This window comes from Myotis yumanensis, unplaced genomic scaffold, assembly GCF_028538775.1.
Source record: "Myotis yumanensis isolate MYYU_CA2020_CCGP unplaced genomic scaffold, mMyoYum1.0.hap1 SCAF_9, whole genome shotgun sequence".
NCBI lineage: Eukaryota > Metazoa > Chordata > Mammalia > Chiroptera > Vespertilionidae > Myotis > Myotis yumanensis.
The window spans coordinates 12,268,630-12,296,321 of record NW_027223760.1 but is presented as its reverse complement, the minus strand read 5'-3'; positions in this window follow the sequence as shown (position 1 = coordinate 12,296,321).

Here is a 27,692-nt window from a genome sequence, read left to right as displayed (position 1 = left end):
TAGGGGCTCCTGCAGGAAGCAACCAATCAATGTGTCTCTCTCACATTGATATTTCTCTCTGTCTTTACCTCTCTCTTACACTCTCTCCAGAAATCAAAGGGAAAATATCCTCAGGGGAGGATTAAAAAATAAATAATCATAGGAAAATAAAAAATGTTTTTAAATACGCATTTTAATAATAGCTTTCCTTTATTTTCATATGTATTTTAACTTATACATCTTTTAAAAATATAGTCCTCAAGAATATAGGCTTCTGCAGATCACCAAAGAGATATTTGGGAGGAAAAATGGTAAGAAATGGTGCAGTGTGGGGGGTCCACTGACTCTAAGTTAGGAACCTCTTCTTTCCAAGGTATAAATCTCAAGCTGACTTAGAAATCTCCAAACCTGCCTGGCCAGCATGGCACAATGTTTGAATGTCAACCTATGAAGCAAGGGGTCACGGTTGATTCCCAAGTAGAGGTATATGCCCAGATTGCAGGCTCAATCCCCGGTGTGGAGTGTGCAGAAGGCAGCCAATCAATGGATTCTCTCTCATCATGGATGTTTCTATCTCTCTCTCTCTCCCTCTTCCTTTCTGGGATCAATAAAAAATTATTTTTAAGAAACAGATGTTCAATAAATAAATAAAAGTATCTGAATTCACAAGTAATCAGAAAAATTCAAACTTAGGTGGGACCGCCTTTATTCACCCATTAGATCAGCCAAAAAATGGAGACTATCTAGTGATGGAAGGATAGAAGACAATAAATACTGTAGTTGCCCACTTAGTGGTGTATAAATTGGCATAATTTCTTTAAGGAAAATTAAATGCTGTATCAATATAGTTTCATCCCAACAATTCCATTTCTAAATATCTATTCTACATAAATACCAGCCCATGGTCCCAAAGATGCATGGACAAGAATGCATGTTGCATCAAATACATGTAACAAGAAAACTGGACATAATCTAAATAGCCATCGATAGGGGGATTATTAAACTATGAAATATTCTGAAACAGTTTAAATGAATTGGGTAACCCTCTCTCTAACAAGAAGGAAACATGTGTAAGATATATTATGAGGAGAAAGAATCAAGACGTAGGATGTTATCAATTATGTAAAGAAAGATATGAAAATCACATAACATACCTATTTTGCTATCTGTAAATATGTATGTAGGCAAATGCATTGAAAAGGATATGTAAGGAAATATAGGAAACATAGAGAAGCAGTTACCTTCGGGTGGGGATGAGGACACAAGCAGGGTTTTCAGTATATCTGCTATCTAATCTTCATATATTAAAAAAAATAATCATGTGTTGCTTATCATAAAAGAAAATAAGTTTCAATTGACTGTGATTATAAAGAGGGCCTACCAAATTTAATTTTTTAAAATGAACAGAATTGCAATCAATAGACTTGATTTGGGATACAGAGTAGGAAATACCTTTTCTCAGAGCTACTGACCTCAAAATTCTGGACCAAGAAGTTCTTACAATGCAGTTAGTTTTTTTAAATTTACGTATGGAGAGAATATACTCACAGTTTCTCGACCAAATGGTATGACTTCCACGTATCTTTACCAATGTAAGAAATGGCGTTTCCTTGCAAGTTTCTGCAAAGAAACAGTTAATATCATTGAATAAGTAAGAAACAAATGAACAGAATAAGTAAAACAATCATTGCAACCTTGATATTTAAATGCAGGAAACACAAGCTTTCTAATCTACACATCTGACAGCTTTCCAGTTTGCACAATTAATAAAGATATAATGTGAGCTCCAGTTGGTTTTGCTCAGTGGATAGAGCATCAGCTTGTGGACTCAGGGGTCCCAGGTTCAATTCTGGTCAAAGGCACATGCCTGGGTTGTGGCTCCATCCCCAGTAGGGGGCATGAAGTAAGCAACAGTTCAATGATTCTCATCATTCATCTCATCATTGATTCTCATCATTGACCTCATCATTCTCTCTCTCCCTCTCCCCTCCTCTCTGAAATCAATAATAATGTATTTTTTTAAAAAACCCAGAAACAGTGAGAATTCATGTGTCCATGAATTACAAGTGTTTAAAAGAAGCTGTTAATTTCCTGAGGTTCAGTTTCAAACACTAACTCAGTGGATGACTTTGAATCTTTAGCTTTGTCCTCATCTCTCAGCAATAACTTACCTATTCAGTTTACATATTTTTCAGGAAGGTCAGAAAAAGTCAGTTATCTGTCTGCCCCTCTGCCTAGTGGACATCTCCTCTCAAGCGGAAGCCTTCTTGTTGCTTTATGCTCACCAATGAAAGAAGCCCAAACTGAGCTCACCTCCTAAACCTGGCTCTCTTTCACAACTGCTGTATGCCCACCTGTCATACCACCATCATTCTCCTCATCATCCAGGACAGAAATTTTCCAGGGTCATATTTGATCTTTCTCTTGACTGTACATCCCATCCTCACTCCAGTCAATTACTAAAGCTTGTCAGTTCTTCCTTTATAGTGTTCTGAGGATTTTCTTTCTTCTTCTATCACAACATTCTGATTCAGAGTCTTCTCACTGAACTCCTAGAGTATTCAACTTGGTCTCCCTGAGTCAAGATTTCCTTTCTAGATCACTCTACCAATGGAATCTGAAATAATCCCCACCCCGCCCCCACTTTTTTTTTACTCATCTGTCTTCCTCACTTGAAAACTTTCACTAGAACTCCTTTTTTCAGTGTAACTTCGAAACCCCTAGATCTGATAGTCAAGAGTTTTCATCATCATATTTATCACTACTTCCTAAATCAATTCTTTATAACCAGACTGGTCTGTTAAGTCATGATCATTCCTGTAGCCATGCCTTTGCCCTACTGTACTCACTATTTTACCAAACCATAGCCTCCCTTAAGTCCCAGCTAAACTTCTGGGTTATCCATGCAGCTTTCCCTGACTTCCTTACACCAATAACTAAAGATTCTGCTGTATTATAGCACCTCTGGCCTGTATTTCTTTCAGAGCTTAATTATATATCACCTCCTTTTTTATGTATATTCCCTTTCTTCCCCCCTACCACTGTCATGTTCCATAGACAAAGTCATACTTCTGTGGCTCACACAGTACTTAAACCTGGGCTGGGAACAAAATGGGTCATTTATATAGAAAGCCAGGCGGCAAAGATAAGTTCTAGATAAGACTGATGGATCAAATAATAATAGCGAACACAGACATATGTTAGGAAATTTTATAAATTATATATATGTATACAAACACACACACACACACACACACACACATTAACTCTCCTAAAACTCACAACAATCCTATGTAAAGGTAACTATATAATCTTCATTTTACAGGTGAGGAAATTGAGTCTCAACACTAATAAAGGCGTACTGGGTTCAAACCCAGTCACTCTGGTTGTAGAATCTCTACTCCTAACCACTTTGCTGTATCACCACCAATGAGACTGGGGGAGGGCCATGTGGCTAAAAAGAGAATGAAGCATAGGTGGGAGGACAGTAGAGGTTAAGGAATGAAGGGCTAGGGCTAAAAATTTGGAAAAATAATATGGGCAATTACAAGCAAAAGACTGGTTAAGGGGGAACAAAGTATTAAGAAGAATAAAGATAAGGAAGAGCTATCAAAGAAAGATAAAAACAAAGTCATTCAACATGGTTTGGGGGAGATGAGGAAGGCCCAGGAAGACCTCAAGGAAAGGGCTGCCATGTCAGCCAGGATGCAGAGAGCAAATGAGGAAAGGCAATACTTACAAGATGGTGAAGGTGCCATTATAGGTGCTGGGCTCTGGTACTGGCACTCTGTTGAGCCTCTGCTTTGAGTCAAAACCAATACACGACAGTGTCCCATTACTGCAGGAACAGAGCTCACAGATGTTCATGGTGGCACTCTGTTCAGTCATTGGAGGAACTGTCTCTGATGTCTGTGGTGGAGGAGTTACGGTAATTTCTAGGTCGAACAGTAGACCTGTGGCTGTGACCTCAGGAAAAGTTGGCTGCGTCACCTGAGTAAGTTCTGGATGTTGAAGTGTCACCTCGGGGTGCTTTGCAGGAACTGTAGCCTGCTGCAGGGCTGTAACATCAGCCTCCAAAGTCGGTTCTGGAGTGATGGTGATCTCCAGGTCCACAGCTGGCAAGGTTGGCTGAGGAGCCTGAACCGGCGCTTCCTGTGGAAATGTTGCCTCAGAGGACTTTGGAGGAGCTGCATTCGGCTTCAGGGCTGTAGCCGCAGCCCCCGAAGTGTGTTCAGGAGTGATGGTGAGTCCCAGGTCCACGGGTGGAATGTTTGGCCACTGAGCCTGAACCAGCACTTCCAGTGGAAATGTCACTTCAGAGGGCTTTGAAGGTGCTGCATTCTGCTGCAGGGCTGTAGCCGCAGCCCCCGAAGTGTGTTCAGGAGTGATGGTGAGTCCCAGGTCCACGGGTGGAAAGGTTGGCTGCTGAGCCTGATGGATGTGAGAATTTTTTATCTCTTCAAGAGGCACAGAAGGTAGAATTGATCTCTTTGAAGAGCGAACATATTCACGATAGGGTTGCTGTTTATCTTGATCTCCGTGGTGGTCCAACAAAAATTTCAACGGCTCAGAGGACACTGCAGGCTGAGTTGCAGCTTCTTGTTGGGGTGGAAGCTGAACTAAAGCCTCCTGAGGGTTTGGAGAAGGTTCCCTTTTCTCAGGGGCCTCTGCAAGTACAGCTGAGACTTCATGGTTGACAGAAGAAAGTTCAAGGTGTGCAGGATTTTGCTGATCCCAAGACCAGGGCTTGGTGGGCCCCAGGGGCATGGGGGTCAGCAGGAGAGAGTCCATGGCCACCTCCGGAATCGGAGCTGCCTGGACCTGCAGCCACAACAGCTGCCATAGGAACAGGAACCGTGGGGCCCACATGTGCAGCCCGGACATGACAGGCAGAGGTCCGGGGCACAGTGAGCCACCAAGGCGAATGGGGCAAGGAGAGTGACCCAGAAGACTGGGGCACAACAGGTAATCCAAAATAATGGAGCACAATACGCGATCCAGGAGACTGGAGCACAAGGAGCGATCCAAAATACTGGGGCACGTACACGCAACCCAGAGAAGTGGATGCAAGTGCCTGCGCTGAGCAGGAGCCCAATAATTGGCAGCCATGTCACAATTGGCAGCCATGTCACAATTGGCAGCCTGTCCTGCATGTGCCCTTAGCAACCAAGCACCCCTCCCCCACCTCAAGTTCTAACCATTATGTAGGCAATCTTGATTATTCTTGGGCTGAAGTGCCTACAGAAGAGGGAGCTTTTTTCCGCAGAATCATCAGGGACCAAGTGGTTCTTTCACCTGCAGAAAAGAGAACTATCTCCCTCTGGGTCTCCCCTCTCCACTCACAGTGAGGCAGGATTTGGACTACACACTTGGGTGGCCCCAGAGCCCAGGCATGGTGGGATGTGGGGAGGGGGTGTAAAAGAAGGTGGGGAGGGGGGAGTGTTGAAGAGCTTTCCAAGAAAGCCACAGGGCCTGGCATCTTGTTATAATGTACCCCACGAATCACAGAAGGATGCCTCAAGAAGTTGAATTAAAGAGCCACATTTGCCCTGGCCGGTTTGGCGCAGTGGATAGAGCGTCAGGCTGCGGACTGAGGGGTCCTGGGTTCAATTCTGGTCAAGGGCATGTGCCTTGGTTGTGGGCACATCCTCAGTGGGGAGTCTGCAGGAGGCAGCTGATCGATGTTTCTAATTCTATATCCCTCTCCTCTCCCCTCTGTAAAAAATCAATAATATATATATATATATATATATATATATATATATATATATATATATTAAAAAGAGTCACATTTATTGCAATCCGGAACTCTGAGGGGGCATTTCGCTCTCCCAAGTCTCAAAGTGGTAAGATGGCCGCAACACCAGATTTATAGAGGCAGAAATCACAAGGTTATCGATTATATCCCAGGGTTTGGAATGAGGAAACTGGTTCAAAAAAAAAAGCAGTTTACAGAAGCAGAATTAAGCATGTTCATTATAGTTTTGGGTCTCCGGATCACTGCATTGACAGGAACACATTATCTAGAGCCCTCGGGTCTTGGGACCACTGAGTTACCAGGAACACATTATCTAGAGCCATGGAGGCAATTTAGAGTAATTATGCTGTCCTGGTTTTTGGGGACCAGAAAAATATGCTTCCTAAAACCAGTAAGATCACAATCAATGGGATATTCACATTACAATCGATAAGGCATTCAATCTAATTGTATGGCTTGACTCAGCGAGATAGACCAAGGACTCAGAAGTTAAATTTAGGCGCCTTTATTAAGCTGGCCAAGTGACGACAGTTCCAGCACCCCGCCGAAGCAAAAGGCTGACTGTGGTCCAGACTGCAAAAGTTACAGCATATTTATTTGCAAAAACTACAAAGTTACAAAGCCTTGTTTACGCAATTTGTTCCCGACACAGTATAGCATTATCACCTTCCTATCTATGTTTTCCGGGGACAGAGAGCACAGTATATTGAGGAAGGACCATGAGACCATATCTCAAGGCCTGACCTGATGTCAGTACCTTTCTATCTGTCTGTTCCAGAAACAGACAGCACAGCGCGCACGGATATGCAGCCCAGTACACTAATGGGATGATTTATATAATTCAGAAAATCAAAATAACTTTTCTATTGTTAAGCCAAAAAGCAGGGTTAGAGTTAAACTACAGTTTCTACCTGAGATGGTTGCTACCATATTTCATTCTCAGGAAATTCAGAAGAGCTAGTCCAGTCTGGCAATCTGAGCTCCTCTTCAAAGCTGAAATCTGAGTCTTCCTCCCATGGCCATACTGCTCCCTGGAAAAGTAGCTGACTTAAAAAATACACCACTTAGAGTGGTGTGGAGTGGGACACACACTTTACAGTTTAAAAATGTTGCCATTTCCTTGAAATTCTCAATATCCATGTTTGATTTTTTTTTTTAATTCTCACCCAAAGATATGTTTATTGATTTTAAAGAGAGACAAGGGGGTAGGGAGAGGGGAGAAAGAGAGAAACATCCATATGAGAGAGAAATATATCAGTTGCCTAGAGTACACGGCTGATAACACATGGCATCCTCACATGGAGAGTAGACAGAGAGGAAGCAAGCTCTTCATGACCCTTACAAGGGCACTATTCCCATTCATGAGGGCTTCACCTTATGGTCTCATCTAACCCTAATTACTTGCCAAATGAAATCATAGCATTGCATTGGTCATTGGGTTTCAACATATGAATTTGGTTTGGGAGGGACATAAATATTGGACCGTAACATTTCAATTTTGGACTTCTATACACCCAAACTGTGAGAGAATAATATTATGTTGTTTAAGCTAAGTTTGTGGTTCTTGGTTACACTGGAACTATAAAACTAATACAGACTCCAACTACCCTTCAGGAATGGTTTTGAACTTCAGTGATGAGTGGGTTGAGAAATCTTCTCAGGTCTCTGGATTAATATAAAGCTAACTGAAAATAGCATATACATAAATAACTTTCCTTAATCTTTAGAGAATTGAAAGAATTATTACCTTTTTAAAAAATATTTTTTGTTGATTTCCAAAAGGAAGGGAGAGGGGAAGAGAGATAGACACATCAATGATGAGAGAGAATCATTGACTGGCTGCCTCCTGCACACCCTATACTGGGGATCGAGCCTACAACTTGGGCATGTGCCCTGATGGGAAATAAAACCATGATCTGATCATTCATAGGTTGATGCAGCCAGGCTACTTATTACCTTTATAAAGGGACATCTCTCAGTCAGACCCCACAATTAATTCACAGTGTGAAGCTGTCAGGATAAAATCTGGGTATTTCCAACCACGCCAGGGAGTTGATCCGTAAACCACCAGAGATGAAGAACTTGAAGAGCCCCAGATAAGGTCAGTTAATTAAAAAATGAAATTATTTTCTAGGATTCTATCTACAAAGAAAAAATGATGAGAAGAAAAATGAGAAACTCAAGCTCAAGCTCCAGATAACTGAAAATTCCAAATCCTTTCTTGTTGGCTGGGAAAATCCACATCATAGTATAAGTATTATTGTTCTGACTAATTACTGCTGTCTGTGTCTGTGGAAATGCTGGCTAGCCATAAAACAGCAAAAAAGAACACTCCCCTAGAGCACGCGTGTCAAACTCGTGGCTGGCGGGAATGAGGCATGTGCGGCCTGCCGGCTGCAAGTTTGACATGTTGCACTAACAAAATCATTTAAGGCAGAGACTTAAAAAAAATCAACTGAAAACAGCTCACAAACTCAAAGATCAAGTGGCTTGTTTTTCTGGGAAATAAATGAATAAGAAAACATAATTTTTGTTGTTTGTTTACTTTTCTAATATTTACTAAAGAACCACTGATGTGAAAGTAATAAACCAACTCATAGCCACAAATGCCATTGAAAGCAAGCTCTTGAAATTTGCTTTAATTCCAGTCCACTCCAAGAGTGCATGATTCTCTGCCACCTTATTTTATTTTTAACAAAGTCTGGTTGCATTTTCCAATGAGTTCTGGTAAGCCAGCCAACAACTCTCTGACCTCTCCTATATTTTTGGGAATTTTAAGCATAAAGCCAGCAATGACTTGCCTGGGGTTGAGGGGACAAAGTTATTTCATATTAAGACTCTAATTAGATAAAAATAATTAAGAAAATAATTTAGCAATGCCAGGTACATTTACAAAAACTTATATTCATCTTTAAGTTAAAGATTGAGTGTACAATGGCAAACTAAAATGAAACATTGTATACCGAGCGGTGCTGGGGCCGTGGTCTTCTTCCCGCGCCGCCTGCACTGCAAGGAGAAGGAGACTTGAAGCGGTTCATGCAAACTAGGAGGCGCTTTTGGGATTAAAGAAATAATGAAAGACAGACATAAAATAGATTAAAAGCTTGGGCTGGGTGTGGTGCCTGCCTTCTGGAGGAGCAGTGCACACAGAGAGAGAGCACCAGCTCCGAAAGCTGCTTTATTATATACTTGAGTTACAGGAAGCCAGGTCACATCTGGGTGGGCCTTTGATGTCATGAGATCCATCCCTTTAACACTGACAGGGAGAGTCAGTCTGGGTGGCATCCAGTCTTTGACTGGTCCCGCCTTCAGGGAGGGGTTTTTGCCCTCACACTGAATCCAGCTGGTATAAATTAAGCCAATGTATTCTAAGGGCCCTTAGCAACATTGAGTCAATCATTTAGGTAATTTAGGTCTAAAGTTGCTAGTATTTAGGAAGATAATATTTAGTTAATGGAGTCATGATTTATGAAAATAAACAACCAATACTGACCAGGTAACAACCTTTCCCATTTCACTCCAAATTTACAGTATTATCCTAATGATTTTTATGAAAATGTTATAAGAAATCTTTTATGTTAAATGAAAACCACAAAAGACTTCATAAATTGACCAAAATAAAATGAAATAGTTCAGTGAATATCTTCTCTTTGTCCCTAATAATATAAAACAACAACCAACACACAAAGAATAGGGCCCAACAAGAATTATATTGAATTCTGAAGACCTTTTTCTTTACCTATTTTTAAAAATTGAATTTTGAGAGAGTGTCACGAAGAGAGAGAGAAAAATTGAGAAAAGTTTTGCTCCACTTATTTATGCATTCATTGGTTAATTCTTTTTTTAAAAAATACATTTTATTGATTTTTTACAGAGAGAAAGGGAGAGGGATAGAGAGTTAGAAACTTCGATGAGAGAGAAACACCAACCAGCTGCCTCCTGCACACCTCCCACTGGGGATGTGCCCGCAACCAAGGTACATGCCCTTGACTGGAATCGAACCTGGGACCTTTCAGTCAGAAGGCGGACGCTCTATTCACTGAGTCAAACCGGTTTGGCTGGTTAATTCTTATATGTGCCCTGAACAGGGATTGAATCCACAACCTTAGCACACTGGGACAACACTCTAACCAACTGAGCAACCCTGCCAGCAATAGCCTTATATTATCTTAAGTTTTGTGTTTCCTTAGTTAATATTATATTCCAATTCTCCCTCACCTTCCCAGCACTCTATAGATTTAGCCCCAATACGCTTTTATATGCCAAATCTATAAGAGAGATAGGATTATAATATTAGTGTTAATGGAAAACACAGGGTACATATCACCAAAGAGAATTTTTCAAAAGGAAAGTAAAATACACAAAGAGCCATGTGTCAACCTCTAATTTATTTGTGACTGTGACCTCTGCTTGCTTGCTTGCTTGCCTTTTCAATATATTTTTATTTATTTCTTTTCTTTTTTTTTCTTGTCCCTTTTTTTATTATTTCAGGTATCACAAATGTGCCCCACCCCATCCCCCTTTTCAATATATTTTCATTGATTTCAGAGAGGAAGGGAGAGAGAGAGAGAGAGAGAGAGAGAGAGAAACATCAATGAGAGAGAATCATTGGTCAGCTGCCTCCTGGAAGCCCCCTACTTGGGATTGAGTCTGCAACCTGGGCACGTGCCCTTGACTGGGGATTGAGCCTGCAACCTGGGCATGTGCCTTTGACTGGAATCAAACCTGGGACCTTTCAGTCCGCAGGCAGATACTCTATCCACTGAGCCAAACCAGCTATGGCCTCTGTTGGTCTTTCTTATATGTAGGGCGCGGCTATAGGGTCAAGTTTCAGAATGACCTTTGGCAGAGCCACATTCAAGTCCCAGCTTGGAGGGCAGAGCTCTCCTAGCACAATTAAGCCTAACCTTATAGTCCTCCCTTGTTCCTAGGTAGCTAATTGGCTGTGGGAGGTGCAGCAAATGCTGCCAAAACAAGGCTTGAGTAACCAAATAGATTTGAAACTGGAAAGAACATTGTAAACATGTTGACCACACCCCTTGTCTTGCTTTGTGTGATCTGACTATCAAATGAAGCTTCGGCTTACAGGCTGTGTCACTGTTTCCTCATCCAGGCAGTGATCCACCTGGTCCTAGCTGTATTCTCTTGTCTGTCTTCTTTAATCCTTTACCGCCCCTCCTCCGGTTCACTTCTGGCTGAGCTGCATGCAGTTAACTTACACATCATTCCATTCTTTGTAAAGGCAATGTAACCCGACTGTCTCATAACACTCAGGTAACGGTGGTGACTGCAGTTGAATTTTCTTCTTTAAACTGCAGAACCCCAAAGATAGCCTTTTACTATAGGTAAGCTTGGGAGAGGAGATTGGAGATACACTGGGAAGGATTGCTGGTAACATGCACGTAAGAACTATACATAAATTACCATGTAATTTTAAACAATATGTAATCAGTTGTAGAAAAACACATTTTTTCTTTGTAATATTCGTTTTTTCTATGTAAAATACATTTTTACATATGTAATCAGTTGTAGAAAAAATACATTTTTATAAAAGTCATGACTTCAGTAGGAACAGTGTCAGTCCTAGTTTTAAAATATATTTTATTGATTTCATAGTGGAAGGGAGAGGGAGAGAGAGATAGAAACATTAATGGTGACAGGAAATCATTGACCGGCTGTCTCCTGCATGCCCCCTACTGGGTATCGAGCCCACAACCCAGGCATGTGCCCTTGACTGAAATTGAACCCGGGACCCTTCAGTCTGCAGGCTGATGCTCTATCCACTGAGTCAAACCGAACAGGGCTTGATTGGCATTTTTTAATGAATGGGAATACTTATGCTAGCATGAAATAATTACCTTACAGTGTATGTTATAGAAGCAATGAATGACCTAATCTATTGAGCAGTTAGTTACCTCATCTGTCTTCCTCCAAACTGTTTGTAAGGCTTAGAACCCAGATGGCAGAGGTACCCAAGAAGATCAATACAAAAGTGGTTGTCCCTTGAAAGGTTTGATAATTCAAAGGGCTATTTTTAGTGTGATGTGAGGCTGGTATTAATCAGTGATGAGAGACAATCATTGATTGGCTGCTTCCTCCATGCCCCCTACTGGGGATCAAACCTGTAACTAGGGCATGTGCCCTTGACCAAAATCAAAGCTGGGACCCTTCAGTCGGAAGACCAATGCTCTACCCACTGAGCCTAACCAGCTAGGGCTTAACCATCATTTCAAACATTTATTTTTAATTCTAGGCACCTGATGCACAAATTTGTGCACCTTGAAAGGAACTGTGGGCTGCAAGGCTTTGGTAGTAACAGGGCTGGGTCATGGCCCATCCTCTGTGCCCTCGCCTGTCCTGTCCCGCCGCAGCCCCCAGCCCCATCTACCGGCAACCCCGCTCCCGCTGCGATCACTCCCATGCAGTGACAGCACTGGCCCTGCTGACAGCACGGAGCAACTGTGGCTGGGGCCACCACGGGGTACAAATGGGGCAGGTGCTGGCAGCAGGTGCAAGTACCATGTGGAACTTCTGGGTGTGAGATTTAATAATACTCAGTAAACACAGCAACTGGCACCTGCCTTGGTCTGGCGCCCTCCCACTCCCCTGCTCCACCATCCCACCTCGGCAAACACTGCCATGTTCACCACAGGTCCCCTGGTGGTCAGCGCACGTCATAGCGACCAGTTGTTTGGTTTTTCTGATAGTTCCTCCATTCAGTCTATTTGCATATTAGCCTTTTATATGAACTAGAGGCCCGGTGCACAAAAATGTGTGCACTCGCGGGGGAGGGAGGTCCCTCAACCCGGCCTGTGCCCTCTCACAGTCTGGGACCCCTCGGGAGATAACGACCTGCTGGCTTAGGCCTCCTCCTGGGTGGCAGAGGGCAGGCCCAAACCCTAGGTGCAGCCCCTGGTCAGGCTAAGAGCAGGGACAATTGGGGAGTTGGGGCACCGCCCCATCATGCACAGAGCAGGGCGGATCTGGAGGTTGCGATGCCACCCTCAGTCACGCTCAGGGTAGGGTTGATTGGGGGATTGGGGCACCGTCCCCTGTCACACTCATGGCAGGGTCGATGGGGAGGTTGTGACACCAACCCCTGTCACGAACAGAGCAGGGTGGATAGGGAGGTTGTGGCTCTGCCCCCTGTCACACTGATCCTGGTGCCGGGAGGCCTCGAGGCTCCACTGATCCCGGTGCTAAGAGTCATATTAGCCTTTTACTATATAGGATAGAGGCCTGGTGCATAGGTGGAGGCCAGCTGGTTTGTCCTGAAGGGTGTCCCGGATCAGGGTGGGGGTCCTGCTTGGGTGCCTGGCCAGCCTGGGTGAGGGGATGATGGCTGTTTGCATCTGGTCACACCCCCTTCAGGGTAGGGGTCCCCACTGGGGTGCCTGGCCAGACTGGGTGAGGGGCTGAGGGCTGTTTTCTGGCTGGCGGGTGACTGAAGCTCCCAACCTCTCCTTTTTTTCTTTTTTTTAATTCTGGGCCAGCTTTAGCTCTGAGGCTTGGCTCCAGCTCTAAGGCCTCTGCTGCTGAAAGCAGGTATCTGGTTTGTTTGGGTTCTATAATTAAAACAATGTTGCGGTCCTGCTCACTCCAGCTCTGATGGCTGAAAGCAGTTTTCTGTGGTTTTGTTTAGCTTTTATATTTGTGACAATGTTTCAAACTGCAAGCTCAGAGGCTGGCAGCAGCAGGCAGGAACATTGGCTTCCTCCATCACTGGAGCAAGCAAGCCTCCTGTTCACTTCAGTACCTGGCTGCCAGCCGCCATCTTGGCTGGCAGATAATTTGCATATCGCCCTGATTAGCCAATGGGAAGGGTAGCGGAGATATGGCTAATTACCATGTTTCTCTTTTATTAGATAGGATTGCTATAACAATTCCTACATTGAAATCCGTAACTCCAGTCTGCTCTTTCGGTAACCTCATATGTTCTTAATAATACTTTCACATAACTCATCTGATTAGTTAAACATTTAATGTATAAATGTTCATCTAATTTAGATTACTGGTATATTATCAAAAAATTCTGAGTTAATGGTATTTAAATTAGTGCAAGTGTTCTATATTTTATTGTCCTATAGAAGACAATTTGAGGTTAAGCTGAAGTTCTCTCTTCTCTTACAGCCCTTCAAAAGTGTTAAGATCATTATAGGTTGTAAAAATACACACCATAGACCAGATTTGATCCATGGGCCCTACATGTAAATATAAGCAGATGGTATATGAACACTTATTAATAATTCAGACCTCATTACCACTTTTCCTCTACAATTAAAAAGTTTTTCCTGTCTATATCTTGTCTATATGATTATAAAATGGAAAATGCATCACAGATATTAAATGTTCGAGATGGGCTGGAGCCCTATACAACTTACAGAATTGCAGAATTTTATTGCTGGGAGAAATTGTAGCGATTATGTGATTTAAACTCCTTCTTTATTTTATAATTAGAGGCCCATTGCATGAAAATTCATGCACTGGAGGGGGGTTCTCTCAGCCCAGCCTGCTCCCTCTCACAGTCCAGGAACCCTCAGGGGTGGGAGGCGACCCAGCAATCAGGGGAAGGCGACACCCCATCACACCTCTGCTGCTGCCACTGCTGGCAGTGCAAGCCTCAGCCAGCCCTGGTTACCTGAGCCTCAGGTGGCCATGGGTGGCTGGGGGACTGAGGGGACTGAGAGAATCCAGAGGCAGGCGTGCTGCAGGGACTGGACACCGCCATCTTGTGACTGTGGGCGTTGCCATATTTGAGGGCAAGGCAGTCAATTAGCATATTACCTCCTTGTTGGCTGTGGGCACTGCCATATTTGTGATGGTGTGACAGTCACTGAGCATATTCCCTCTATTAGATAGGATTATAAACTCATAAATATATATAACTTATAATTATCTTACAAATACTTGAGGAATAGCAGGCCGTCAAATAAATCCTTGTGTAATTCTTTCAAATTTTATTTGCTGAGAATTCTGAAAAGTTTGTTATTTCATTCTGTCTTTTAATATATTTTTATTGATCTCAGAGAGGAAGGGAGGAAGAGAGAGAGATAGAAACATCAATGAGGAGAGAGAATCATTGATCACCTACCTCCTGAATGCCCATCCACAGTGGAGATCTAGCCCTCCACCCGGGCATGTGCTCTGACCAGAAATCAACTGGTGATCTCCTGGTTCACAGGTCAATGCTCAACCACTGAGCCACGCAGGCTGTGCTGTAAAGGTTATTTCTGAATCAAATGCAAAATAACTACAACTCTTTACTGCACAGAAATATACATATGGGAAACCTGGGTAAATGTGCTATGAAAATACCCTAACTTTTATTTAAGGATGGTAATCTCTGCTCTGTTTTCATTCAAACATTTCTTCTCATGTCCTCCTTTGTATCCATCTGTCTGCGTCACTCACACATCCAAAGACACACACACACACACACACACACACACACACACACACCTGTCCACTCTTCCCACCAAATCATATATTTAATGTCTACCCTCTGTTAGAACCCAACTCTGAGTGATAACAACATTAGCAGATCTGCCATTTCCTCTGCTCCACCCATTTCTCTGATAACAACTACATATTTAATACAAAGCAACAACTGTGTGGTCAAAAAAGTAATGCATCTCAGCATCAGGCTAGAGAAGCTTCCTGATGAGAAAACTGGAGAGGAGTTGCCATGGATAAATTCATTGCAGATCCAGGAAGGACTTTTATCCTTTGAGATGGGATAAAAGAAAAAGTCATTTTCTAATAAATTCCCCTCTACTTTTGCTGTGTGACTTAGAAGTTGGTCCAAAAGTTCATCTTCAGCAATTACATCTTCATGATCAATTGTACTTCTCCTGCAAGTGGTGACATGAATCTGTTTCTCAGGCAAAGCAAAGGGATCAAATTAGTAAGACACATACTTCCTATCACTTCTTGCTTTAATTCTGGATTTTACCAAAATGACTGGTTTAGGTGAATTATCACATTTGTTTTGGGTTTGCTTGGATTTCCGCTTTGCTTTTTTTTTCCTGCTTTGCTTTTTAAGCAGCCATTCACCAGCAACTATAACAGAAGCTCACTAGCACTTAAGGATAAAAACACAACCAGATAAGGCTCCCCCAACAACTGTGTGCAAAAGGGGCCACATGCTAAACCTGAGCAGTTCAGGGGAGGCCTGTGTGGCAGCCTTACAAACTCAGAGACTTAAAATAAACACAAAGGATGGTCTGAAATTAAAACTTTTTAAAAATACATATTTTTATTGATTTCAGACAGGGATGCTGGAGAGGGGGCGGGGAGGAACATCAGGATGAGAGAGAATCATTGATTAGTTGCCTACAATGTGGGCATGTGCCCTGACCGGGAATCAAACTCAGACCCTTCAGTCCACAAGCCAGTGGCTCTATCCCAGAGCCAAACTGGCTAGGGTTGAATTTAAAACTAAAGGCAGTAGTCATGTCCTAGGCTAGAGTCTTACCTGACAAAGTTCAATTTTCACCTTAACTAAGCCTGTGTGTTGTCTTTTTGCATCTACCATAACATTCCCTTGGAATCTCAAAGTAATTTCCTTTTTCTAGACCCCTCAAAGCACAGGTGCCACACCAGAGGGGAGACCACACATACCCTCACTGTTATTGAACTAATTGCTGACTATTAACTATCTTGTACCCACCTATGTGAAGGAAATACGTGTCTATCATTTTACTTTTTATTCTATCACCAGTGGATTTAATCCATGTAAGTCTTATTTGGATTGTAATGTATCAAATCAGGTGCAAAACTGCCATTCTCTGGAGCATTTTCTCAATCCTTTGAGATTTTGCTTCCCAGCAATTGTCAGTTTGGCTCAAATAAACTCAGAAAATTCTCTACAAGTTTGAATATTTCTCAGGTTGACATAACCCAAACTGATCCATTTCCTCAACATAATTTTAAAACCACACAGCTAGGGGTGCAAAGAGGAGAGGGAGGGGGAGAGAGAGAGGGAGAGGGAGACAGAGACAGAGACAGAGACAGCAGGGAGGGAGACAATCCAAATACTCAAGTCCCTGATAAAGAACAGATAGATAATAAAAACCTAAAAGAAACCACATTGGAAACACAGAGATGTCTGCAAAACCAGAGGCTTCTTTCATCCCCAAAATACCAAACCAACACAAGGGGAGAAAAAGTGAATGCAACGGATCCATGTGCCAAAGTTTTGGTCCTGCCTCATGGAGACACTGCACTGGGGCAAATTTTGAAGAGGAAAATGGGCGTGTTGGGGGCAGAGAAAGAGCGAGCCAGTATGTGGCCTGCAAACTGCAACAATGCAGCCTCCATGAACAACGGGCCCCTGTCCGCTGGTAAATGTAGTTGTGCTGTTGTGTTGTGTTGTGTTTGTTTTTGTTGTGTGGGAGTGTCACTCGATGTGCCCTGACATTTCTCCTCAGTCGGGGGGAGTGGATGTCAGGGTTAGGGTTTGGGAGAGCACGGGTGAGGGCAGAGGAGGTGGGCAGGAGCCCACATCCATGGGCTGGGTGGGTACCTGTAAGTGCTGTGCCTCCTGAAGCTGCTTTCCGTACAGTCACTGCTGCATTCTCCTCTTCCTCATCCTCTCCCCCCTCCTCTTCCTCAGTGTCCTCAGAATCCAGGACCTCCTCTGCATCGCTGTCCTCATCTTCCTCTTCTCCTTCAGCGGTCAACGTACACCACACACCACTTGGGTCTGAGCCAAGGATCCCCTTATGGACCCTGACGCTGGGGGTCTAGTGAGGGAGGGGGAGGCGCTGGCGGCTGCTACCTGGGGTTACTGCTGCCCCTGCAGCCCCACATCCTCTAGGTCCCCACCTCAGCCACCTCGCGGTGCTTCCATTGAAGGGAATTAGGCCAGACTTAGTTGGACCATGTGTCCCATGACTGCAGGCCTTGTGGAGAGGGAGCCTGCATGGAATGCATCAAGCTTATAGGGAAGGTGAGGCAGGGACATCTATACCACCACCATGAACCCTGTTGAATGAAAGAAATTATCTCATTAGAAAAGGGGACTGTTTTTCCATTACTTGCTGGTACCTGCTGAGCTAGCGATCTGGTGAGCCACTGAAAGGGGACAGGAAATGTGTCTCCAGGACGATCCCATTTGTTTCTCCTCACCTCCTGGATTCCCCACACCTCACTGATCCCCATTCCCAGGCTGTGCCTTAAACACACTATGTATTTGTTGGCTCACTGGTCAACCCAGAGAAAAACACTTGTTTTCATTCTCAGTAAGGAACTTTGGGAGGTAACTTGGGCAGGCACCAAGAGAACAGCATCAGCAAACTAATTAACCAAGTAGGAACTGGAGGCCCTTGCACTCTGCCTAGAACCCTACCTAACCATTTCAGATAAGAATTCCAAATTGTCCCCATTGATTCTTATTGAAAATCTCATTCTCATTAGACAATCCTTGTTGTGTAGCTTCTGTGCCATGTTTGGCTTATATGTGGCATTGCGAGGTCTAAACGGATCCCTTAGCCAAGGCGGCCGCTTTCTCCAGCAAAAGCCCTCCTAGAAACAGACACATAAATATGAATTCTGTGTTTCCCTCCTTTCTCCTGCCACAAAATATGCTGGGCTGTTTCCCAGTCCCACTGCTCCACGGGGGGGAGGCCGGGGGGGGGGGGGGATAGGGGGGGGCAGGCTGTGCTATTGCCCTGTGTGTGGTTGGCAGCATTCTGCATCTCATATTGCTAAGCCACCAGCAGTTATCTGTGGTCATTTAGGTCTATTATTAAATCTTGTTCACTCAGAATTTCTTTTACTCACGCAGGAATTTAGGTCTCACTGACTTAATGTGATTTAGTAATGACTCCTCTCTTTGCAGGAGTGGAGGAACCAGGACATTCACTTGGAATCACGTGTCGAAGGATCTGTGTTGGACACAGAAGGAAGTAGGTAGGTTTGGTGCTGCGCTGAGCTGGAGTGAGGGGAGGAGCACACACATGACCTGCAGTGGGGTCCACAGAGGCTGAGGCAGGACAAGTGAATGGAGAAGTCGTCCACCAGTACGTTTCCTGAAATAAAGTCCTGAGGAGGGAAGCCTTGGTCAGTTACCGCTCACACATTCTTCCTTATCTCCAGCAACTGCCTGGTAGCTATCCAACAGTTGGGAAGGGATTTTGTTTTGTTTTTTATAAAGATGCTTGATTATTTATTTTATTTGTGGATTTCAGTCCCCTTTTCCAAACGTGCGGGGGGGGGAGATTAGCTGCCTACCGCCTGCCCTCCTACTGGAATTGAATTTGAAACTGGGCATTTGCCCTCACCTCCTGATGAATAGGACAAAGTTCAACCAACTGAGTCACACTGACCTGAAGTAACCACAAGGGATGGTTTGAAATTAAAACTTTTAAGTAAAAGTAGTTTATGGAAGGTAGTCATCACCTGGGCTAGAATCTTTCCTGACAAAAGTCAATCTTTACCATAACTGAGACTGTCTATTGTCTTTTGCATTTACCATAACATATCTTGAGAAACTATATATATATACAAATTAGGCCAGGACACCATAATGAGTCATGACCGTACACGAGGAGGTTGTGAGCACAGGTGAGGCCTGGAATGGAGAGGGAGACAGAGACAGGGGGGCTGGCGAGCCACCGTGCTGGACTTGGGCCGGCCCCCTGGAGCCAGAGTGGACACAGACAAGGACAGCGGGGCTGGCTCCCAGCCTCCGCGACAGAGCACAAGCCTGGAGAGGAGATGGTGGGCCCGCATGCCCTGGAAGCAGCTCGGCTCCCTCTGGCCTCCCGCAATATCGGCGCGGGTCCCTCTTGGCTCCTGTGAGTGCCAGAGGCTTGTTTCAGCCGCCCCTGGAAGCAGTGCAGCTCCAGGTGGTGCACTTTGGTTCCCCCAGGCTCCTCAGAAGCAGCAGGTGGCCTACGGCACTCTGTATCACAGGATGGGCTACTAGTATCAGAATAACTTCCCCTGACAGTACATCAGGATTCGAATCCGCCTATCACATGTCCTTATGTTCAACCACCCCTAGAAAGTTTTTACTTCCAAAGCATATCCACATCTACACATTTACCTGATGGGGGCTGGGGATGGGGGTGGGGGTGGGGGGCTTCCTCTGGCTACTACCCGCCTTGGGCAAGCTCAGCCCCATCTTGGGCACCACCTCAGCCTGGGCAATAGCCCACTTGCCCTGGCTGTTGCCTAGGTGCCTGGAGCAGAGCACCCCTACCCGTGGGTCCAGCACATGGGCACCTACCGTGTGGGCACAGAGCTGGAGCTGGAGGCTGCATGAGTGGTCTGCCCCTACTGTCCCCTCCGATGGGAGTGCAGGCAAGGAAGAAGGGAGAGCTGAGTGGGAAGGTGCTGGGGCCAGGCAGGAGGTGCAGGCCTGTGGAAATGGGTGCAGGGAGAAGGCCCATTGCAATTGCTGAGGCCCCTCTGGATGGCCTTCAGCCTTTTCTTCCCTCTGACTGTGTGACCAGAACTGACAATGGGTGGAGCACAGTCAATCAAAGGAGCTTTGTCTCCAAGGAGCATGGAAGAGACTGAGCCCATGAAGGGGCTGCTATGGGGAGCCCAGTGGGGTTGGGATAGGATGGGGTGTGGCGGGTCCTTAGGTAGCCCAGGCACCTCTGTACTGTGGCATGTATCTCATCAGGGCCTCCCTTCGTGTCCCTGTGTCCCTTTCCAGCTTGGAGAGGAAGGCAGGGGAGCCCCCAAAGGTGTCCCCCTCCTGCCCCTTTGATGCCAAAAGATCTCGAGGGTATTGGGGGGTGGGGGTAGGGGTGGGGGGGGGGAGGCGGGGGAGGAACTTATGCAACCCAAGCAGGCCAGGGCAGCAGTTAATTCACTCCATGCACAAACAGCCCTGCCTCTGACTTAAAACCCTGAACCAAAGTGCTATAGATTTTAGGAAAAAACTCAGCACTAATCGGAATATCCTATTTACATTTGACTCTTTCTCCTCAAGCCCCTCTATAAGAGGCAAAGGATTGAATATTTTCATGAGAGTTTATTTAAATCTTTGGTAGATAATTTTAATGGAAGGCTACACACGATCAGTAGTTGAAGCAAAATCTTTTTTTTTTTTTTTTTTTTTTTTTTAGAGAAAGGGAGGAACCCATTTATTAACACTAGTGACTAGTGGACTCCGGGAAATAATTTCCAAATCAGAGCGAAGTAACATACAGAGGCTTTGCTTTTTATAACCTTCTGGGGTCTTTGTCTTGCAGATATGGTTCTGAGCCCTTGTGGGCCTACAGGAAGGCCCCCAGGTGTTGGGGGTTCCCAGGTCTTATCAGATGATCTTCCTGGGGCCAGTGATAATGACCTCCCCCCCCCCACTCTCAGGGCAGTGCATTGTTCAGTTTTTATGGGCTGACATGCCTTGCAAGACCAGTTTCCTCCTTATTCCCCCACCCCTTTTCCCACAAGCTTCCTTTAGCCTTATGGAGCAACTAATCCACAGGGGGTGTTTCTGGTATCCAGGTATTCAGTCCTGCAACCTTGAGAGCCATGGGGGTGGTCAGGATGATGGTAGGTGGTCCCCTCCAGGTAGGAGTCAGTCCTTGGGTGGTCTTTTCCCAAACAGAGTCACCAGGTTGGAAGGCAGAACTGGGAGGTGCTCCTGGACTGCCCTCTGGGTAGACTGCAAAGCCTGCAAGAACTCAAGGATCCTGGCTCTGAATTCTTTTAGGGGAGAATGGATGTTGAATTTCCTCTGTAGTTGTTTCGTTCTGAGGAGGGCTGGATGGAGTTTTCTCTCAGAGCCAAAGGATCCTTGCTGTCTGTCAGAGGGACGAGAGGCCTGGGCAAAGAAGGAGGCGGGCTTGTGACCTGGTAGAGACAAACTGTTTTAAGATTTTCCTTGTCAGTCCTTTTCATGGACTCTTCAGTGTGATATAACTGTCTTAAAGATTCTGTCGACAGGTTCAGAGGGGTCCATCCACTTTCTCCAGATGCGGGCAGGGTCCTGGGCTGAGGTCCGGAAGCACCTGGAGTTCCCCCAGGTTCAATTCTGCTAAAATCAGCAGCAGGCGCCTTCCGGAGGCGTGTCCTACACCCCCGGGCCTCAAACCCCGTCCACTCACCGGAGGCTAAACAAAGCCAAAACGCGGTAGCTTCCTGGTCACGGAACATATGTTACAGAAGAGCAAAGAAAAACCAAGCACGCTTCCTAGAGAAAGGGAGGAACCCATTTATTAACACTAGTGACTAGTGGACTCAGGGAAATAATTTCCAAATCAGAGTCTGAAGCAAAATCTTAACCAAAATTTCCCTCCTCCTAAGTATCCTAGCAAGAAGTCATGTCTAAAGTTTTAAAATTAAAGGTTCTGTCAGGTATTGCCTAAAATGAAAAAACAAAAACAAACAAGCAAAAAGCCTGTGTTGGAAGGCAGAAAAATTTTGCTCAGAGAGTTAGTAGTTTAACAAGGGGAGGGCTTGATGATGTATCCGGAAAGATGAGTTTTAAATGAAAGAAAAAAAGAGAGGTGCCCACCACCCCAACACACAGGAAACAGACCCTCCTCCAGCTTACCCAAACGCTCCTCGGCCATGCCAACTCCGAGACTCCTGCACTCAGGATGACACCACCTGTAAAGCACAGAACTTTGGCTTTGCTTCTGAAGTGATGCAACCACAATACCTTCCTTTTCCCTTTCTTCAAGGTCAGAAAGATCCTGAAGCTGTAAGGATTTTGAAGTAAAGCCCCTTGCCAGAATCTCAATGTAGACTTTAGTTTTTAGAAATAAAAACTAAATTCCAACAATCCCAGCTATCAGTTGAGGTGTTCTGCAGCTTCAAAATCAAGTAAGACTTGCAGATGAATTACTAGATATAAACAACTGTTTTTATAAGTACCATACAAATACTGGAGAAAATTATGGACACCATCACCCAAGTCTATGAAATTATTAATTCTAGCTGGTGGTCCAATACTCAGATACTTCCACTTACAGGTCTCCCACATCTCCTCCCCACAACCCAGGTCTATTCTTGTCTCTAAAGTCTAGAATTTCAATGTTGAAAGGAGTCTAGTCAGTCCAGTGGTCAGCAAACGCATTAGTCAACAGAGCCAAATATCAACAGTGCTTCTTCAAAATAGACTTGCCCAGGCCAAAAACAGACTTCTGCGCGTGGGCCACAAAGTTTCAATCGAACTGTATGTGCGCACCCACACGTGGTATTTTGTGGAAGAGCCACACTCAAGGGGCCAAAGTGCCGCATGTGACTGGCGAGCTGCAGTTTGCCAACCACGGAGTTAGTCAAAGAAAATCCACAAAGTTTACCTTAATGATTCTTTTTTCCAATCATTGAAAACAAAGTAGTAAGTTGCCAGTTCTTAGCACTGGGATCTGTTTATGGCAAGAGCCTCATGTTGAACTGCCCTATGTCTGATGCCAAGGTGAACCCAAAGACAGAAGAGATAGACCTAAGAATATCACAAAACAGACACAGAGACTTATTTTTAACACACCAGAAATTTATCAATATCAATTTCATAGTGATTTTGAATATTAAATAGGAGACAACATGTTAAGCAATGACTTCAAAGTAAACTATAAGTGTTAGGAGGCTCAGGAAGTGGCATAGAGAACAAAGAGAACCAAACGGTTAAAGAGGAGAGAAGGAGGGGAGTTTAATGCTGTGTTCTGGGGCAAGACCCACCAGCCCAAAAGGGGGGGCCAGTGAATTCACAACCCCAGGGAGGGAGGGGCTTCTGTTTTATACAGGTGTTTGGTGAGGGTGGGGGGCCTGAGCTGAGGAAGTCTCTGCTGCAGGGATCATCAAGGTATTCAGCTGAGGAAGTCTCTGCCACAGGGGGTGGGCAGGGTATTCAGGAAGGAACCAGTATCTGTGTGGGGGTCGTGTGGATTCCAGGGAGGGCCCAGTATCTGTGTCTGGCACGTTGATTGGTTTGAAATTCCAGGGAGGGTCCATTATCTCACCACATGTCTGCACGTATCCAATCCTGGGCTCTCTCCGACCTAACAATAAGTAAGTATTATTAAGCCACAGTACTTTTCTGCATCATTTCCAGAGCCCCTGGCTAATTGAAAAGTTGCACTGAACTCTGGTGGTGAAAGTGATGATGGAACAACTTAGAAAGCCATGCATATGCCAATTATAGGGTTACTAGAGGCCCGGTGCACAAAAATTTGTGCACTCAGGGGGAAGGGGGGGTGGTCCCTCAGCCCGACCTGTGCCCTCTAGCAGTCTGGGGCCCCTCAGGGGATGACCCCCTGCTGGCTTCGGCCCGCTCCCCAGGGGATTGGGCCTAAGATGGCAATCAGACATACCTCTGGCAGCCTGGCAGCTCTGGGGGGATGTCCACTTGCCAGCGGGGAGCAGACCTAAGGTACAGTTGGACATCCTTAGCGTTGCTGAGGAGGCAGGAGAGGCTCCCACCACCACCGCTGTACTGGCAGCCATCAGCCTGGCTTGTGGCTGAGCAGAGCTACTCCCATGTGAGAGCGCCTTGACCACCAGAGAGCAGCTCCTACATTGAGTGTCTGCCCCCTGGTGGTCACTGTGTGTCATAGTGACCAGTCATTCCCAGTCATTCTGCTGTTAGGGTCAGTTTGTATATTACCCTTTCCTATATAGGATAGAGGCCTGGTGCATGAGTGTGGGCCGGCTGGTTTGCCCTGAAGGGTGTCCCGGATCAGGTTGGGGGTCCCCACTGGGGTTCCTGTCCAGCCTGGATGAGGGGATGATGGCTGTTTGCAGCTGGTCCCACGCCTTTCAGGGTGGGGGTCCCACTGGGGTGCCTGGCCAGTCTGGGTGAGAGGCTGAGGGCCATTTTCAGGCTGGCAGGTAACTGAAGCTCCAAACCTCTCCTTTTTTTCTTTTAATTCTGGGATTTATTTACCTACTATGGCTGTCACTGGAACTGAGAGCCGGCTTTAGCTCTGAGGCTCGGCTCCAGCTCTGAGACCTCGGCTGCTGAAAGCAGGTATCTGGTTTCTTTGGCTTCTATAATTGAAACACTGTTGCAACTCCAGCTTTGAGGCCTGGCTGGCTGAACGCAGGTATCTGGGGTTTGTTTAGCTTCTATAACTGCAACATTGTTTCTTAGAGTGCAGCTCAGAGCCTAGCAGCAGCAGGCGGGGAACCTTGGCTTCCTCCTTGACTGGATCAAGAAAGCCTCATGTTCACTTCAACTGCCTGGCTGCCGGCCGTCATCTTGGTTGGAAGTTAATTTGCATATCTCCCTGATTAGCCAATGGCAAGTGTGTCAGAGGTATGGTTAATTACCATGTTTGTCTATTATTAGATAGGATGGGTACCCAAAGGCAGTAAATTGTTATAGTCATCCCATCCTGTAGATCCTGTTTCAGACTATAATCTGAACAGAAAAAATGGACCCGTCCCCAAGGTAGGATCTTAATTTGCAGCACTCCCCTCCCCAAGTTACTGACCCCTATTAGAAGATACTTCTGCATAAATTTTATAAGATCTAAAACAAAGTTCATCTTCATCTAAGGTTCAAACCTGCTTTCAGAATGCAAATCTTCAGTGTTAACTCTCTAAATAACTTACACATTCATGTGGATTTCTCATATCACTAGCCCTTTCTTAAAGGCGTATTTCAATTTTTAATGATGTAGGACTGCAGGTCCTCAAATTCAACATCATTTTGTTGTGTTATAATGTCCACAGGAACTTAACTCTTGTCTTATTAATCTATACGGTAAAATTGGTTTTGTTTTACATCATTTCACTTAAAAGTTGCAGAACATACTAGCATGTTATGTGAGCACTTAGTGTATATGAATGGATTTATAAAATTCCAATAATACAAATAAAGTCAAATAATTTTTTATTAAGTTACTGGTGCATCTTCCTTTATCACTAGTTTGTAAGCTCTTCAAGTGCTAGAAAGATCCATTACCTTATTTTCTCATCCCCAGAACCAAACACAGTTCTTGGCATATGATAGGAGATTGATGGTCTTTTGATTGAGTGAATGAATGAAATGAGCAAATATGAAAATGAAATTACTTTTTCCAACTGAAGCTGCCTGCTAACTAGCAGTACTGAAGCCAAATTTTTAAATGCTGACTGCTGCAGGGAAAGCCAGCCTGTACAGTGAATCAGTGAAGCAGCTCTGGACAACAAGGAAGCTTCCGAAGCTGGTCCCTGGGGAGTAGAGACAGTTGTCACCTTGTGTAAGCTGGCCACACTGCTTGCTGGCAACCATTTTCCTTCATGATACTGAAAAAAACAATCTCTCTGATGTCTTAGGGCTTCCCTTGATTGTAAGACATTACTCACTTTCTGAATTTATAAAAGAGTTTAATCATGTGTACTTGCCAATATATAAAGGTACAAGTAATCACTAATAATTAAGGGCCTGAATTTAAAAAAAGAAATCTACAATGCCCTCTTTTCTCAACTATGTATTAGGATGTGGAACATTTCCTTCATTACTCTGTCAGTGTGGGCTTTATGCTGTGAAAATCTCAAAACCTAAAGCTTATGCAATGAATTGGTCTTAATGTTCAATTGAGAGGGGGAAGAAATGTATTATAATGGATACCAAGTAATTGTTTCCTGATCTTTCCAGTACCTGTAACATCTGAGTGGCTATGTGAAATGGGTACAGGTTTGAACGCGGTAGATCGGAGTCTGCAAATTAATGTCTGCTGATCATCTTTTCAGCGACAGCATTGAAGAAGGTGGTGAGCAGGGTTCACAAGTGAAGGTGGTCTACCTGAGTCACATCTGAGGAGAGTTCTCAGATTCAGTAGAGGTGAAGTCAGTGAGGAAAGGATATGGGTAAGAATAGGCAGCAAGGTCAGTAAAAAGCCAAACGTTGAAGTCAATCAGAGAAGCTTATGAAGACATAATTATAATGTGAAAAGTCTGGGAAATCTAAGCCTCACTCATTCATTCAGAGGAATGAAAATGGTCCATGAGAGATTGGGTGACTGGGAAGACATCAACCAAAGAACTTGCATGCATATATGCATAGCCCATGGACAGAGACAATAGTGTGGTAAAGGCCTAGGGTGGGGTGCGGGGAGGACTGGAAGGGATCAATACGGGGAAAAGGAGGATATATGTAATACTTTCAACAATAAAGATTTTTTTAAAAAGTCATGGCTAATAATAATAAAAATATAATGGTCCATGAAAAAAAGAATGATGGTTGAATTGAGGCACATACCTAGTAATTTACTATACTTCTGGGGCTCTGTGAAGGTCAAATTGGACAGCACTTAAATGGAATAATGTTTCGGCAATGCATTAAAGAATGTTTAGACATTTTCCTGGGAACTGAAGGGAGTTCTGAATAGGCAGTTTGGGAGTGATGATAAAGAATCCTTTGGGTTATAACTCATGAGAAATTTGGTCAAGCACACATATCTTAAAACCACATCATAGTAAATGCAAGCAAGATTCTTCCTGTGAACATTTCTTAAATTAAGGGGCAGCATAAAATGACATGGGGCTTTAACATCATTAAATTTGTGTTTGACCTCGAGCTTCCACCGGTATTGTCAGGAACCTTAAGTAAGTCCTTTCCCCCTCCTGAGTTTACGTTTCTTTATCTAAATAATAATCATCATTATCATAGTAATAAAATGGGATCCAGCGGAAGGGTGTAGGGAGGCATCCGCAGGCGTTCTGTAAGCCCTGCAAATGGCAGCCTGTTACCCTGCGTTCAGTGCTTCCTGCGGTAGAGCTGGGAGTGTGCACCTGGGCCCCTTCACTGGAGATTTCGGGGAAAGCTGCTCTGGTCTCAGGCCTTGGGCTCCATGGGCATCCCTGGCTGAAGAGCAGGACCCTCCATGATGGCACGGGATCCGGGCGGCCCTGCAGCCAGGAAGGCCAGCTGGGAGAACCCTTAGGACGCTTTGGGTGGTCCCCGGCCATTTAAGGAAATGCCACCCGGAAAACAAAACCACCCCTTCCGGCCTCTTCCCCAAGGCACCTGCGGAGGGGTCATTTCATGAACCAATTTTGTCTG